Below are 16,526 nucleotides of genomic sequence, written 5' to 3' on the forward strand. Positions count from 1 at the left end.
CACAGAGACTCTAGGGTTCCTCCTAGAAAAATTCACAGCTTTTTGCACTTGTAATCTAAGAGGGTATCCTCAAGCCTGAGGGACTGTCACAGTAAAAAAAAAAAAAAAAAAAAAAAAAGGAACAGAACATCTTGGACACTTTGATTCAACATTACTCTCTGAATTTCAATAGGCCACCTGCCCTGAGTAGGAGGTAGGGGGTGAGGTTTTGTGGGCTTTGCTTTCTTGTTCTTGTTTGCTTACACCGACACCAAGAGCACTTGATACTTTATGTGGTTTTCAAAAAGAAAATCTGGCTATTGTATTAAGCAAGACAAACACTTTTCAGGAAATTACCACTGGCTATTGGGGTTAGGGTGTGACTGGGGAGGGTATTTAGAAGCATGGAGTGAAGTTTTATTTATCAATAGCATAAAGGGTGCCTCTCTCTAGTGGTTCCTCTCTACTGCAGCATGCTAGTCTCCTGAATGTGCTAATCTACCCTGGATCTTAAGTTGTACACAACAGAGAAAGGAAACAGGTGTCGGTGATCTGAGGGGGGCACAGGAAGGATGCACCCAACAGTAGGCATTCCCCTTTGTCAGCTCTTTGAAGTGCAGGGAAATAGGGCTCCTTAAGTCTCGCAGTACCTGAATGTGATGTCTATCCTACCTCTATTTAAGATAATTTTATCAACTTTGTGATCTAAGAAAACGCTCAAATCTCTTTTCTAGAGACATGTCCCCTGGAACCAGAGACTATGTCCTGTGCTTTGATGCCACCTCATCGCTCCCATCTTGCCTTGGTTATTCTATTCATTCTTTAAGAACTAATGTTTTAACCGGAGAGATGGCTCAGAGGGTAGAGTGCCCGACGGCTCCGCCCGAGGACCCATGTTTGATTCCAGGCCCAGGGCAAGTAGTTCCGTTACCATCTGTCAGTGCCCCCCCACCCCCGGCCTGCAGAATGACACATAATCTTCCACTATCCAGTGTAGGTCCGCGTAGAGTAGTAGGCCAAAAAAAAGAAAAAAAAAAAAGAACTGATATTTTCCATTTCCTGACCTCCTGGAGAGAGTGACCAGTCATCATTGTATACACACCCATTCCTGTCCTTCAAACTCAGAACAGTGCTCTGTGCTTCCTGTTTCTCAGTCAGTACTTGGCACTCTTGATACCAGGAGCTTAATATTATTAAATGTCGCTAGTTTAATGTCCAAAATGTACAGGCCCTCATAAAGTTTACCAGAATACCTGAAAATGAGTAAATATATAGTTATCTATAAATATTAGTGGGTAAAACGGGCAGTCAAAACCATCGTTTGTGAGGTGGAGTTTGTGAGAATGTGACCAGTTTCTGCCATGAACATGAGAAACAGTTGCATCAGCACCTCTCAAAAACAAGAGAGGTAAAGATTCTCTTGTAAGAGACCACTGCTCTAGGTTCCTAAAAATACACAAAACAGGTAAAATTAGCTATAAAGTGTTAATGTCATATATTTTGTATACTTATCAAATCAAATAAAGACACAAAAACTCTATAAAATTCAATTTACAAGGTTATTGAAAAACGTGATGAAATTAAAGAGTCTGCACTGACAGCAAGAATTCTACAGACAGATAACTGCAATTGACTAAGCTATTTTTGATTTCTATTTTTTTGTGAATCATCTCTGGAAGGTATATACTGTGTGTTTATTGGTACTCATATCTATTTGATTGTATGCATTATATACAAGCCAGGGACATGGACACTAAATACCTTTCAACAGGAAGACAATGGTGACATTGTTATTGAAGATTTCTTAGCATTATCCCTTTTGTAGGCCATAACTTAGTCATATGCATACTGTTCTAAGAACTTTACCAAGAGAAACATCAACGATGCATAGATTTGTAGAATGTTATTATCTTACTTGTCCTTAGTTTGATGAAAAATATATAATAGGGGTCCTAAATCAAGGAGGATATTCTGTTATAAGTTAGTCATTCAGGAAATTGAAATACAATTTTATGCAAAAAATGAAAGATGAGTTATATCAGATTAAAAAGGTTGTGCATAGAAATAAAACAATCTGAGTGAAGAGACAATTGAAGAGTGGGAGAAATTAAATTCCAACTATTCATTTGTCTAGGGTTAATATTAATATAATAAAAAAAGAAGTTGATAATAGACTAAAGATCTGAACAGAACAGAGAAGAAACACAAATAGTCAAGAAGCAGATGAGGAATGGTCAATGTCATTAGCCATTGGTGGAATGTAAAACAAAACACAGATTAGATACCAGACCACTCACTATGTCAAAGAAGTAAGTGTTGATAAACATGTATGGTATAGGGACTCAGGAATGCTGATGGGCTGTAAATAAATAGAACCAGTACGGAGAGCATGTACATGCTTCAGAAAATCAAAGGCAGTACCACTGTGTGTCCTACTTCTGGACGTATACTTCAAGACGATGAAATTGGCATACCAAAGTGACACACACACCATGTTTATGGGGTAGCAAAACATATCCTGAATATCAGATGTTTGCATTATGATTGCTAATAGTAGCGAAATTTCAGTTATGAAGTATCAAAAAAAATAATTTTGTGGTTGGTGGTCACCACAACATAATGAATTATATTTAGGGGCCAAGGCATTAGGAATATTGAGAACCATTGAGGTCATAAAGGCTCAGAACTACCCCAGGACATACTTCACTAAATGTGCACCTAAAGTCATTTTCTTCTCACTACTAGATTATTCTGCAGTATTCCACAGAGACATGTGAATGCCAAGGGAAGAACTAACTAATCTCAGGTTAAGCTTTCCCTTAATGAAAGCATTCAAAGGCTGTTTCTGTAGCAATACAACAGAACTGACAGGAAGGGCTTTGTCTCACTGTAAGAGGGTTGTGCTCTGCCACCTGTGGAGGACCAGCTGCTGTGTCATTCAGAGCACAGTAGGTCAGGGCCAGGTCTTCCTCCCGAGCCAAGTGTTTCAACAGGTATAATGATACCCATTCCTGCTGAGGGCAGCTGTGAAACTAGGGCTGTCTCATGGGATGTGTTTCAAAAGGAAATGGAGGCAGTGTCTGCGTATTAGACATACCAGAGAAGCACAACACTCCCAGAACAAGAGAAGTTGCACTGCCCAACAGGGAAGTGCCTTAAAAGAATGAAATGTGACTCTTGGGTGAGACTCTGCCTGAGCTCTTGTTTCTCCTGAAAAACCAATTACAGACCATAAAAATCCTACAGATTAAGAGAACTTCATTAAACCTACCTGTCAAGCCCACAGAAACACAATGAAAATTGTCCTATGCACAGAATGTAAGGATGGCCAAGAGTATTACACTGCGTGACAATGGGAACATCATGTCCAGGGCAGAAACCCAGGAGACTGTTCTCTAGAGACATTCAGTTGATGAGCTCTGACAGTGCAGTGAGTATGATCAACACGTAGAGAAAAGGTGCTTTGAGGGCTGGCTGCTTCCTGACTTCCTGGCAGTTAAAGAGAAATCAACACCCCTAGTGTCCTAAATGATGCTGCAGAGCAATACAGGCTAAGAAAGCCTTCAGATTGTCCAGCAAAAAGGAGAGAGATGTCTCTCGGATGTAACTACTCTCTTCACAGTTTACAATAAGTGAAGAAAGTCCAAGCTGGGATCCTCCTTAAAGATAGATCCTGGGGACATTCCATTGCACCAGGTTTATCCCTGACCCCGAAATGCCCTCTCCCTGTTTCCAGTAATCTCTCTCTTTCTCTCTCTCTTTCTCTCTCTCTCTCTCTCTCTCTCTCTCTCTCTCTCTCTCTCTCTCTCTCTCATACAATAGATTGCAAATAGATTCTCCTCTCACACAACACATCCTGGCCACAGTTTCCCCTGCTCCCACTCCTCCCAGTTCTCCCCCACTTCCACCCCCTTCAGATTCACTCCCCTCCATTTCCCTTCAGAAAAGAGCAGTCCTCCAGAAGACGACAACCAAACACAACAAAACAAGAGAAAAGCCCTCACATTGAGGCCTCACAAGGCAACCCTATAGGAGGAAAAAGTTCCTAGATCAGGCACAATAGTCAGAGACATACCTGCTCCCACTGTTGGGGGTCAAAAACATCAAGCTGACAGTCATAACAAATATGCAGAGGATCTGGCACAGACCTTGCAGACCACAGGCTTCCTACTTCAGTCTCTGTGAGCCCACATCATCCCTGATTAGTTGATGCAGTCAGCTATAGTCTCCCTCCTGTCTGACTCCTACAGTCTTTCTTTCTGTCTTTTGTAAGGTTTTGACAGTTCTGAGATGAGGGACCAGATAGAGACCTCCAATATAGACTACACAGTGTTCTACTGAGGGTCTCTGAACCTGCTCTTATCTGCCACCAGTGGAAGCATCTTTGATGATGACTGGAAAATACACTGGTCTATGACTATAGCAGAATATCATTTGGAAACATTCCGTTGTTTTTTTTTTTTTTTGACCTATTGTGTTTGGTTCTACCATAGGTATCTGAGCTATCCAGTCTCTGGTTTCTGGACATCCAGGCAGTGTAGAGAATGAGCTCCATTTCCAGGCATGGGTCTCAAGTTAAATGCAATAAATAATTTTTTTGAATGTCTACCTCTTAAAAGATATTCCAAGCAAATGAATCTAAGATGCAAGACAGTGTAGATACTTCAATATCTGACAATATTCACTTCAAACCAAAGCTAATCAGAAGAGGTACAGAAGGACACTATATACTTATAAAAGGAAAAATCCACCAAGAGTATATTGTAATTCTGAACATTTATGCACAAAATACTAAGGCACCCAAGTTCATTAAAGAAACTCTACTGCAGTTAAAATCACATATCAACCATCACACAGTGATAGTGGGTGATTTTAATACCTCATTCTCAACAATAGACTGAATATTTAGACAAAAACTAGACATAGAAAAGCTGAACAACGTAAATCAAGTGGATTCACAGATATTTGCAGAGCATTTCACCCAAACATGAAAGAATATAACTTCTTCTCAGCATCTCATGGAATTGTCTCCAAAATTGACCATATACTTGGACACAAAGCAAGTCTCCACGAATATTAAAAAAAAATTGAAACAACACCCTGAATCCTCTCTGACCACTATGGATTAAAGTGGATATCAACAATAGAACATTAACAAATTCACAGAAGTGGGATCACTCACTACTGAACAAAAAGTGGGTCAAGACAGAAACTAAGTAGGAAATAAATGAATTTTAGAATTGAATGAAAATTAAAGCCCAACATACCCAAACATATGGGGCCCAATAAAGGTGATTCTAAGAGGTTATTTCCTACTATTAAGTGTCCTCATTAAAAACATAACAGAACAGACAAACAAACCAAAAATAATTGGAGAGATCTCATATTAACAACTTATTGGCACACCTGAAACCTGTAGGGCAAATAAGAGAAATAACACTCAAAAAGAGTAGATGTCAAGAAATAATAAAATTCAGGGCTGAAGTGAATAAAAGAGAAACAAACAAACAAGCAAAAATAATAAAAAGAGTGAGTAAAGAGTTAGTTCTTTGGGAAAATCAATATAATTGACAAACTCTTACCGAATTAACTAAAGACAGACAGAGAATATCCAAATTAATAGCATTTGAGACCAAAGACAACCATCATGACAGACACCAAGGACTCATAAGATCCAAAGAATCATAAGGAAATACTTTAAATATTATACTCCACCAAACTGGAAAGCCTAAATAAAAGAATAAATTTCTCGATTTAAGAGCTTAGTACAAAAGTTAAATCAAGATCAGATAAGTTATTTAAACAGACCCAATTCCCTAGTTAAATAGAAACAGTAATTTTCTATTACTAAAAAGTCTAAAAAGTCTCCCAACCAAAAAAAAAGATTAAGTCAGATGACTTCACCTCAGAATTTTACATCTGCCATTTTCCTGCAGTGGTGTCTCATTCACTTCTGCCGTGCATGGGAACTGACACAGAGAGCCACAGCTGCACAATGTACAGAGGGCAGATTTTGGAATGCTTAGTCATAAATGAGAAGTCTTCATCAAATCCCTCCCATCAGAGCACAGGGTACCCGGGAAAGGAGAGGTGGAAAGAGTGTAAAAGCCTTAAGTGGTGGGAGACAACAGAACTTGTTTATGTATGAACTCATGGAGACTATGGCAGCGTGTGCAGGTCTGCACAGGATCTAGCCAGATGTGCTTCCAGTGCTGAGAAGAGGATGTGAACAGAGGCTCCCATCCCTAACCAAGAAGGCATCTCCAATGGACATGTGCTTGCAAAGGAAAAGTTGGTTTTCTTCAATGGAGTCTCACTGGATACACAAACCACAGTCAAAGATATGTCCCATTCTCTGCAATAGATGGCCAACAAAAGTAACTCAATGATATTTTTGTAGAAATTTTGTCTCATATTGCTTTGTTTGTACCTTTTTTTACGTATTACTGGTCTTTTGATTGCATATTATAATTTGTTTTAATTTGTCCTGGAAAACCTGGCACTCCCCAAGCCCACCTTCAGTAACTGTGGTCACATAGTCACCCTATGCACATGCACTATACCCTTAAAAAGAGCCAAGACCTTCATAGCCTGCCCTCTTTTCCCTTCCACCCTTGGTCTGAGGCAGCCCCTGTTAACCCTCTCCCAGCCACAGTAAATCTCTCTTGTGTGAGACCTGTTGCATGGTGTGACTTTGTGGCATTCCCTGCCTCTAATATGTCAAGGTATTGTTCCTTTTTCTTCTGAACCCTAAAAATATGTCTCTGTATGTGTGCCTTTTATTTCTTTCGTTTAATTGTCTTTTGTTTGTTTTATTATTCCCATTTGTGTGCTAAAGAGAGAGATAAAAGAAAAAGTAGGTGAGGTCTTAGTTGTCTGAGGAGATGGGGAAAATCTGGAAGAAAATGGGGGGAGGGGACTGAAACCTTAATTAAAATATAGTGTATAACTTTTTTCATTTAAAATAAAGTGGAAAATATTTTAGCCACACCAATATGTGTTACATTCATTCTCAGAATAATGAAGTATTTTCCCTATAAATCATACTCTCCATCCTGTGGCTCTTAGTTCCCTTTGTGTATGGAATACAGGAGAACAATCATAATTTCTCCACCTTGTTCTCTGTACTCTAGCTCAGAATCTGCTGGGGCCCTGTAGGTTTGGGTGCAGGCTGCAGCTGCCTGGAGAGCACTGTGTGCTCACTGCACAGAGGTAGACAGCCGAGTCACTGGGTTGGGAGTCTCTGATGTGCAGGGAAACATGCAGGCTCTCTTGATTGAGGTTAGCTGTGAATCTGCCTTCTTTCTTTTCACCACTGGAGAATATGGACATCAGAAACATGGGGCCTTTCCCAGGATACTGTTTGTACCAGCAGAAGTAATTATAATTACGATCGGTGGAAGTGCAGTTGAGAGAGGCTGTGGCTCCCTCTGAGACACTGAAGGATTCTGGGGTTTGCTGTACCTTCTCCTGGCTATTCACCCCTGTGCAAAAAAACAAAGGTCAGACAAACAGGACTGGATGCTAACACCCCAGAGTACCTTTTCCATGGGCCTCCCACCTGTTTTTTTTTCCAGCATGAATACATTAGGATTTCTACCCTCCCATCTAAAATATATGAGGGCAATGCCCTCCCATATTGTATTTTTATGTTCCCATAGCAATGGTCAAACTCACCCCTCAGTTGGAGCCAGAGTACCATCAGTGAAACACTTAAGGGATGCATCATTATTTTCACTAAAGATTCACTCTTCAACCATAACAAAAGGACTGACACTTAGGGAGTTCAAATTCTTCTGCTGTAAGATGCATTAAAAAAAAGAAAAACCCCAAACTGTTCATCCAATTAGAGAGAAGGTTTTGGTTTGCACTGCTACCTCAGAAGCCCTCCTGCTCCCTCTAGCCACCCCCACAACACATAGACACAAAGGACCATGTGAGAAATTGCCTCCAGGTCTCTGAGAAGATGCTGCCCTCCTGTGGATTCACCTTAGTGTCAAAAAATATTTTAATTGCAGACTTTTCTTATGTGAATTATTTTTTTGGATTTCTATTTATTTATTAAAATTTCCACCTCCTCCCATCCTCCTATTTTCCTCCCCCTCCCCTTTCCCCTTCCCCCTCCCTCTCCAGTTCTAAGAGAAGTCAGGGTGCCCTGCCCTGTGGGAAGTCCAAGGTCCTCCCCCGCTCCATCCAGGTCTAGGAAGGAATGCATCCAAACAGACTAGGCTCCCAAAAAGCCAGTACATGCAGTAGAATCAAAACCCGGTGTCATTATCATTGGCTTCTCAGTCAGCCCTCATTGTCAACCACATTCAGAGAGTCTGGTTTGATCACATGCTCGGTCAGTCCCATTCCAGCTCTCCTTTGGTGAGCTCTCATTAGATCAGTCCCACCAGTCCAGTCCTGACTTCCTTGCTCATGTTCTTCCTTCTGCTCTTCATCTGGGCCTTGGGAGTTCTCCAATGTGGGTCTCTGTCTCTATCTTTACCCATTGCCAGATGAAGACTCTATGATAATATGCAAGATATTCAACAGTGTGTTTATGGGAGAAGGACAGTTTCAGGCACCCTTTCCTCTGCTGCCCAAGGAACAAGCTGGGGGAAAACCCCTTGGACACCTGGGAACCCATCTAGAGCCAAGTCTCATGCCAACCCTAAAATGGCTCTCTTAGTTAAGGTATCTTCTTCTCTGCTCCCATATCCACCTTTCCTCCATCTCAACCATCCCGTTCTCCCAAGCTCTCCTCAATCCTCTCCTTCTCTCTTATCTCTCCCCATCTTCCCTTCTCCCCAATCCACCCCCACTTCTCTGTTCCCAACTTTTGCCCGATGACCTTGTCAACTTCCAATATCCTGGAGGATAAATATAAATTTTTCTTTGGGTTAACCTTCTTATTTAACTTCTCTAGGATCACAAACTATAGGCTCAATGTCCTTTGTTTATGGCTAGAATCCACTTATGAGTGAGTACATACCATATTCCTCCTTTTGGGTCTGGGTTATCTCACTCAGTAAAGTGTTTTCTATTTCCATCGATTTGCATACAAAGTTCAAGATATCATTTTTTTTAACCACTGAGTAGAACTCTAAAGTATATATGTACCACACATTCTTTATCCACTCTTCTATTGAGGGGGACCTAGGTTGTTTCCAGGTTCTAGATATTACAAATAGTGCTGCTATGAACATAGTTGAACAAAATATTTTGTAGTATGATTGGGCATTTCTTGGTTATATTCCCAAGAGAGGAATTGTGGGGTCCTGAGGTAGGTTGACTCCCAGTTTCCTGAGAAACTGCCACACTGATTTCCAAAATGGTTGTACAAATTTGTATTCCCACCAGCAATGGATGAGTGTTTCCTTTACTCCACATCCTCTCCAGCATAGGCTATCATTGGTCTTTTTGATTTTAGCCATTCTGACAAGTGTAAGATGGTATCTCAAAGTTGTTTTGATTTGCATTTCCCTGACCACTAAGGAGGTTGAGAATGACCTTAAGTGTCTTTTGGCCATTTGAACTTCTTCTGTTGAGAATTTTCTGTTCAGTTCAGTACACCATTTTAAATTGGGTTAATTAGAGTTTTAATGTCTAGTTTCCTGAGTTCTTTATATATTTTGGAGATCAGACCTTTGTCTGTTGTGGGGTTGGTGAAGATCTTCTCCCATTGAACAGGATGCCTTTTTATCTTAATGGCAGTGTCCTTTGCTTTACAGAAGCTTCCCAGTTTCAGGAGGTCTCATGTATTCACTGTTGCTCTTCTTGTCTGTGCTACTGGAGTTCTACCTATGAAGTGGTCTCTTGTGCCCTTGTGTTGCAGACTACTTCTCACTTTCTCTTCTTTCAGGTTCAGTGTGGTCAGATTTATATTGAGGTCTTTAATCCATTTGGACTTCAGTTTTGTGCATGGTGATAAATGTCGATCTATTTTCATTGTTCTACAGGTTGACATCCAGTTATGCCAGCACCATTTGTTAAAGATGCTTTCTTTCTTCCATTCTATAATTTTAGCTCCTTTGTCGAAAATCAGGTGGTCATAGGTTTGTGGATTAATATCCAGGACTTCTATTTGATTCCGTTGGTCAATGTCTCTGGTTTTGTGCCAATACCAAGCTGTTTCAGTTATTGTAGCTCTGTAATAGAGTTTGAAGTAAGGAATGATAATTCCTCCAGAAGTACTTTTATTGTATAGAATTGTTTTTGCTATCTTGGATTTTTTCTTTTTCCATATAAAGTTGATTATTGTTCTCTCAAGGTCTGTGAAGAATTTTGTTGGGATTATGATGGAGATTACATTGAATCTATAGTTTGCTTTTGGTAGAATTTCCATTTTTACTATGTTGATCATACCCATCCAAGAGCATTGGAGATCTTTTCATTTTCTGGTATCCTCCTCAATTTCTTTTTTCAAAGACTTAAAGTTCTTGTCAAATAGATCTTTCACTTCCTTGATTAGAATTACCCCCAAGATATTTTATGCTATTTGTGGCTATCATGAAAGTGGGTGTTTCTCTAATTTCCCTCTCTACTTCTTTGTTCTTTGTGTAGAGGAGGGCAACTGATTTTTTGGAGTTGATTTTGTATTCTGCCACATTACTAAAGGTGTTTATCAGTTGTAGGAGTTCTTTGGCAGAGTTTTGAGGTCACTTATAATACTATCATATCATCTTTATAGATTGCTGCCCAACATAGTAACTAACTCCACAAAAATCTCAAAGAGTGCTTAAAAAGGAATTCTAGACACAAATGTAGATTTTAACACGGCTTTTTGTTGTTAGCTTGGGCATACTGTAGAAAGATTTCCTGATTCAGCAACAGTAGCAGAAAAAAAAAGCTGTGCCATTTTAAAACACAGCTTCCTGGACCCTGCCTCTGGTGCAGTCTCCGGCTATGGAGCATTTCTGGGCCCAGATGTTTGCATGCCTGCTCAGGATGGGGAAGAAAGTAACTGAGACCATGACCATGGCTCGGCTCTTCCTGACTGAGTAGGCAGCAGGATCATGTCTACTAGAAATTGCCTTTTTCATGGAAATGTCTGCTGGAGACTATGGGCCTGTAGGCTCATAATGAATGCCCCAATGGTACAAAAGAACTTTGGGTGACTGTACAGGCAGGGAGATGTCTCTGTCATTTCTAGAGTTTGGAAGTTGCTTATTTCTTGTTTGCTTAGGTAATATTATATCCTTCTGGAGTCTTTGATGGAGTTGAAGAATGGTTAGTTATAGTTATAGTTTTCCTTAGTTATGATAAAATTTAAAATAGATATAAATATTGTAACTGTAATTCTTGCTTTATAACTTTTTTTCTATATGTGATTTTACTATGTTAAAGTGAAAGCCTTTCTTTTTTGTTTAAACAGAAAAAGGGAAAATGGTGTAGGAGGGTCATCTGTCTATGTGTTACTTTCATTGGTTAATAAAGAGACTGCCTTGGCCTTTTAATAGGGCAGAAAATTAGGTGGGCGCAGTAGACAGAATAGAATGCTGGGAAGAAGGCATTGAGGCAAATGCCATGAGTTCCTTTCCTGATATGGATGCTGGCCAAGGTCATGCCAGTAAGCCACAACTTCGTGGTGGCATACAGATTATTAGATATGGGTTAGTCAAGATGAAAGAGTTAGTCAATAAGAGGCTAGAACTAATGGGCCAGGCAGTGTTTAAATGAATACAGTTTCTGTGTAATTATTTCGGGTGTAAACTCGCAAGGTAGCCGGGATCCGGCGGGTATAGCGCCCGCTGCTCCTTCATATTACAATCTGCAAATAACGAAAGCTTGACTTCTTCCTTTACAATTCGAATCCCCTTGATCTCCTTATGTTGTCTTATTGCTATTGCTAGAAATTCAAGCACTATATTGAAGAGGTATGGAGAGAGTGGACAGCCTTGTCTTGTTCCCGATTTTAGTGGAATGGCTTTGAGTTTCTCTCCATTTAACTTGATGTTAGCTGTCGGCTTGCTGTATATTGCTTTTATTGTATATAGGTATGAACCTTGTATCCCTAATCTCTCCATGACCTTTATCATAAATGGGTGTTGAATTTTGTCAAATGCTTTATCAGCATCTAATAAAATGTTCATATGGTTTTCTTCTTTCAATTTATTTATATGATGGATTGCATTGATAGATTTTCATATGTTGAACCAGCCCTGCATCTCTAAGATGAAACCTACTTGATCATAATGAATAATTTTTGGATGTGTTCTTGGATTTGGTTTGCCAGAATTTTATTGAGAATTTTTCCATCGATGTTCATGAGTGAGATTAATCTGTAATTCTCTTTCTTGGTTGAGTCTTTGTGTGGTTTTAGTATCAGGGTAACTGTAATTTAATAAAAGGAGTTTGGCAATGACTCTTTTGTTTCTATTTTGTGAAACACATTAAGGAGTATAGGTACTTGCTCTTCTTGGAAGTTCTGGTAGAATTCTGCATTGAAACCAACTGGTCCTGGGCTTTTTTGGGGAGGGAGGTTTTTGATTACAACTTCTAATTCTTCTCAACTGACAGAGTTACTTAAATTGTTCACCTGGTTTTGATTTAATATTGCTATATGGTACTTATCTAAAAAAAAGTCCATTTCTTTCACATTTTCCAATTCTGTGGCATACAGGCTTTTATAGTAATATCTGATAATTCTTCGAATTTCCTCTGTGTCTGTGATTATGTTCCCCTTTTCATTTTTGATCTTGTTAATTTGCATGTTCTCTCTCTGCCATTTGATTAGTTTGGATAGGGGTTTGTCAATCTTGTTGATTTTTTCCAAGAACCAGCTTTTTGTTTCATTGATTCTTCTAATTGTTTTCTGTGTTTCAATTTTGTTGATTTCAGCCCTCAGTTCAATTATTTCCAGTCTTCTACTCCTCCTGGGTGAGTCTGCTTCTTTTTTTTTCTAGAGCTTTCAGGTGTTCTGTTAAGTCTCTAATGTGTGCTTTCTCCATTTTCTTTATGTGAGCACTTAGTGCGATAAACTTTCCTCTTAGCACTGCTTTCATAGTGTCCCATAGTTTGGACATGTTGTGTCTTTATTTTCATTGTATTCAAGGAAGACTTTAATTTTTTTCTTTATTTTTTCCTTGACCCAGGGGTAGTTCGGTAGTTGACTGTTCAATTTCCATGAGTTTGTAGGCTTTCTAGGAGTAGAATTGTTGAATTCTAAATTTATTCTATGGTGATCTGATAGTACACAGGTGATTACTACAATTTCTTTGTATCTATGGATGCTTGCTTTGTTACCAATCATATGATCAATTTTTGAGAAGGTTCCATGAGATTCTGAGAAGAAGACATATTCATTTCTGTTTGAGAGGAGTGTTCTATAGATGTCTGTTAAGTCCATTTGGTTCATTACATCTGCTAGTTCTCTTATTTCTCTATTAAGTTTCTGTCTGTTTGACCTGCCCTTGGTGAGAGAGGAGTGTTGAAGTCTCCTACTATTAGAGTGTGGGGTTTGATGTATGCTTTGAGTTCTAGTAATGCTTCTTTTACATATGTAGGTGTTTTTATATTAGGGGCATAGATATTCAGGATTGAGACTTCCTCCTGATAAGTTTTTCCTGTTATGAATATAGAATGTCCTTCTCCATGTCTTCTGATTGATTTTAGTTTGAAATCAATTTTAGATATTAGTATAGCCACACCCACTTGTTTCTTTGGACCATTTGATTGGAAAACCTTTTCCCAACCCTTTCTTCTGAGGTAGTGTCTGTCTTTGAGTTTGAGGTATGTTTCTTGCAAACAGAAGAGTGTTGGATCCTATTTTCGTATCCATTCTCTTAACTTGTACCTTTTTATAGGTGAATTGAGTCCATTGATATTAAGTGATATTAATGACCAGTGGATGTTAACTCCAGTTATTTTTTCTGGTGGTAGTGTTTGTGTGTTTTCCTTCTTTGAGTTGTGCTGGTGGAGGGTTGTCAGATTCTTGTTTTATTATGGGTATTGTTGACTTTCTTGGCGTGTGGTTTTCCTTCTAATATTTTCTGTAAGACTGGGTTTGTAGCTATGTATTGTTTAAATTTGTTTTTGTCCTGGAATATCTTTTTTCTCCATCAGTGGTGAATGCAAGCTTTGCTGGGTATAGTACTATGGGCTTGCATCCATGGTCTCTTAGTGTCTACAACACATCTGTTCAAGACCTTCTGGTTTTCATGGTTTCTAGTGAGAAGTTAGGTGTAATTCTGATAGGTTTGCCTTTATATGTCACTTGACCATTTTTTCTTGTAGCTCTTAGTATTCATTCCTTATTCTGTGTGTTTTGTGTTTTGAATATTATATGGCGAGGGGATTGTTTTTTTTTCTATCCAATCTATTTGGTGTTCTGTATGCTTTCTATACCTTCATAGGAATATTTTTCTTTAGCTTGGGAAAGTTTTCTTCTATAATTTTGTTGAATATATTTTCTGGGCCTTTGAGCTGTAATTCTCCCTCCTCTACCCCTATTATTCTTAGGTTTGGTCTTTTCATGGTGTCCCAGATTTACTGGATGTTTTGTGTTAAGAATTTGTTGGATTTATTATTTTCCTTAATCAATGAATTTATTTCCTCTATGGTATATTCAGCATCTGAGATTCTTTCTTCTATCTCTTGTAATCTGTTGGTTATACTTGCCTCTGTAGTTTCTGTTCATTTACCCAGATTTTCCATATCCAGCCTTCCCTTGGATTGTGTTTTCTTCATTACCTCCACTTCATTTTTCAAGTCTTGAACTGTTTTCATTTCCTGTTTGATTGCTTTTTCTTGGTTTTCTTCGATATCTTTGAGAGATTTTTTTTCATTTCTTCTACCTTTTTGTTTGTCTTCTCAGTTTTTTAAAGCAGTTTTTCACATCCTGTTTAAGGTCCTGTATTATTTTCATAATGTTATGTTTAAAGTTGATTTCTTCTACTTCTTCTGGAATAGGGTATTCAAGTCTTCTTGTTGCATGATCCCTGGATTCTGGTGTTGTCTTGTTGCCCTTTAGGTTGTTGGAGGAATTCTTGCATTGGCACCTGCCCATCTCTTCCTTCAAATGCAGCCAGGAGAGTCTTGGCAACTTGGTCCAATCTATGCTGTGACTGACTCTCTGGATGGATCTCCTCAGTGCAGCAGCAGGAATTGTTCCTGGGCCCAGGACCTTTCAGACAATAGGGCAGGCTTGGGTGAGGCAGGGTCATGTGGAACAAAGAAGTCCCTGCAGCAGAAGCTGAGGAGGCACTGTGCTCCCTTCCTGGACCCTCCGCCCAAGGATGGTTCACACTCACCGGTCTGGATGGATCTCTTCATCACAGAAACAGGGACTCCTGGTAGTTCAAGGAACCTGCAGACGATATGGTGAACTTGGGGGGAAGGGCAGGGTCGTGTGGAACAAAGAAGCCCCTGCAGCAAGAGCAGGAGGTGCCCTGCACTCCCTTCTCGGGACCTCACCCCTCTGAGTGGGAAGCCTCAGTGCAAGAGCAGGAACTGTTTCTGGGCCAGTGACCTAGCAGATAATAGTGCAGGCTCGAGGGAGGCAGGGTCATGTGGAACAAAGAAGCCCCTGCAGCAGGAGCTGGAGGGTCCTGTGCTCCCATCCCAGACCGTTTTCCTGGGGATGGCACACACTCATCAGTCTGGATGGAACTCCTCAGCACAGGAACAGGGACTCCTGGAAATCAAAGGACCCCGCAGATAAAAGGGCCTCTTATGTGAACTATTAAAACAAGCAATAGTTTAGTAAAATGAGAAGTTTGAGACATTTGTCCAAGTTTATGTATGTGTGTGCTTATGTGAACATTTTCACCAAATGGTAACTTGTTTTCAGCAAATGAGAGTTATTTCACTAGTTACTTTCTTGTAACATTTCTGAAGAACCTCTCAACCAATAATAATTTATAATATTTTTCTCATCTCTGTGTCACCATTACACCCTTATATTGTTCCTTTATCATAAATTTTAAAGAAATTTTCTATAATTAAAAAGAACTCTTTAAAATAAAATAGTTTTAAATATGACTTTACATATATGGCTCCAGCTCACAATCAAACTATATTTTATTTAATTATTTGTCTATTTACTCATTCATTTATTTTTGTACATGTTATGTGTATTTGTGTGTGTGTGTGTGTGTGTGTGTGTGTGTATGTATGTATGTGAACACATCGGTGTGGGTGTGTGTACATCTTTACAGGTCAGAGATCAACATTAGTTGTTGTCTTTGATTACTTTTTATGTGTGTCTTATTACTTAAGATGAATTTTAAAACCTTGTTCAACCAATTAGAATAAATTGTCCTAGATTTCACTATCATGATATTATGATATGTTGATATGATATTTCATAAAGCCCTTCTTTTTTTTCCTGTCCACCCTTTCTCACACAGAGACACAAAGGCACACATGAGAAATTGCCTGTGAATTTCTCACTGAATGATGCTCATCATTCCAATCTGCTTTGTCAGTGAATTCTATAGACTGGATTGGCAATGTGCTAGGGCTGCAGATGTGGTTGCAATGCTGGATAATACATGTATTCTGGGGATCTGGACACAGTTCTCCATGCTGGTGAGATGGGCACTTCATGGATTGAGCCTTCT

General features: G+C 39.3%; 1 pseudogene across 1 annotated transcript; it reads right to left on the reverse strand.

Moving 5' to 3' along the window:
* Positions 1-7,113: 7,113 nt before the first annotated feature.
* On the reverse strand, positions 7,114-7,809 carry LOC148120177 (T-cell receptor alpha chain V region 2B4 pseudogene; annotated as a pseudogene). The gene is made up of 2 exons (XR_015734629.1): positions 7,657-7,809; positions 7,114-7,463 (listed from the first exon to the last, which is right to left on the reverse strand). The product of XR_015734629.1 is annotated as a T-cell receptor alpha chain V region 2B4 pseudogene (transcript).
* Positions 7,810-16,526: the final 8,717 nt, after the last annotated feature.

This window comes from Myodes glareolus, chromosome 12 (assembly GCF_982192425.1).
Source record: "Myodes glareolus chromosome 12, mMyoGla1.1, whole genome shotgun sequence".
NCBI classification, from domain to species: domain Eukaryota; kingdom Metazoa; phylum Chordata; class Mammalia; order Rodentia; family Cricetidae; genus Myodes; species Myodes glareolus.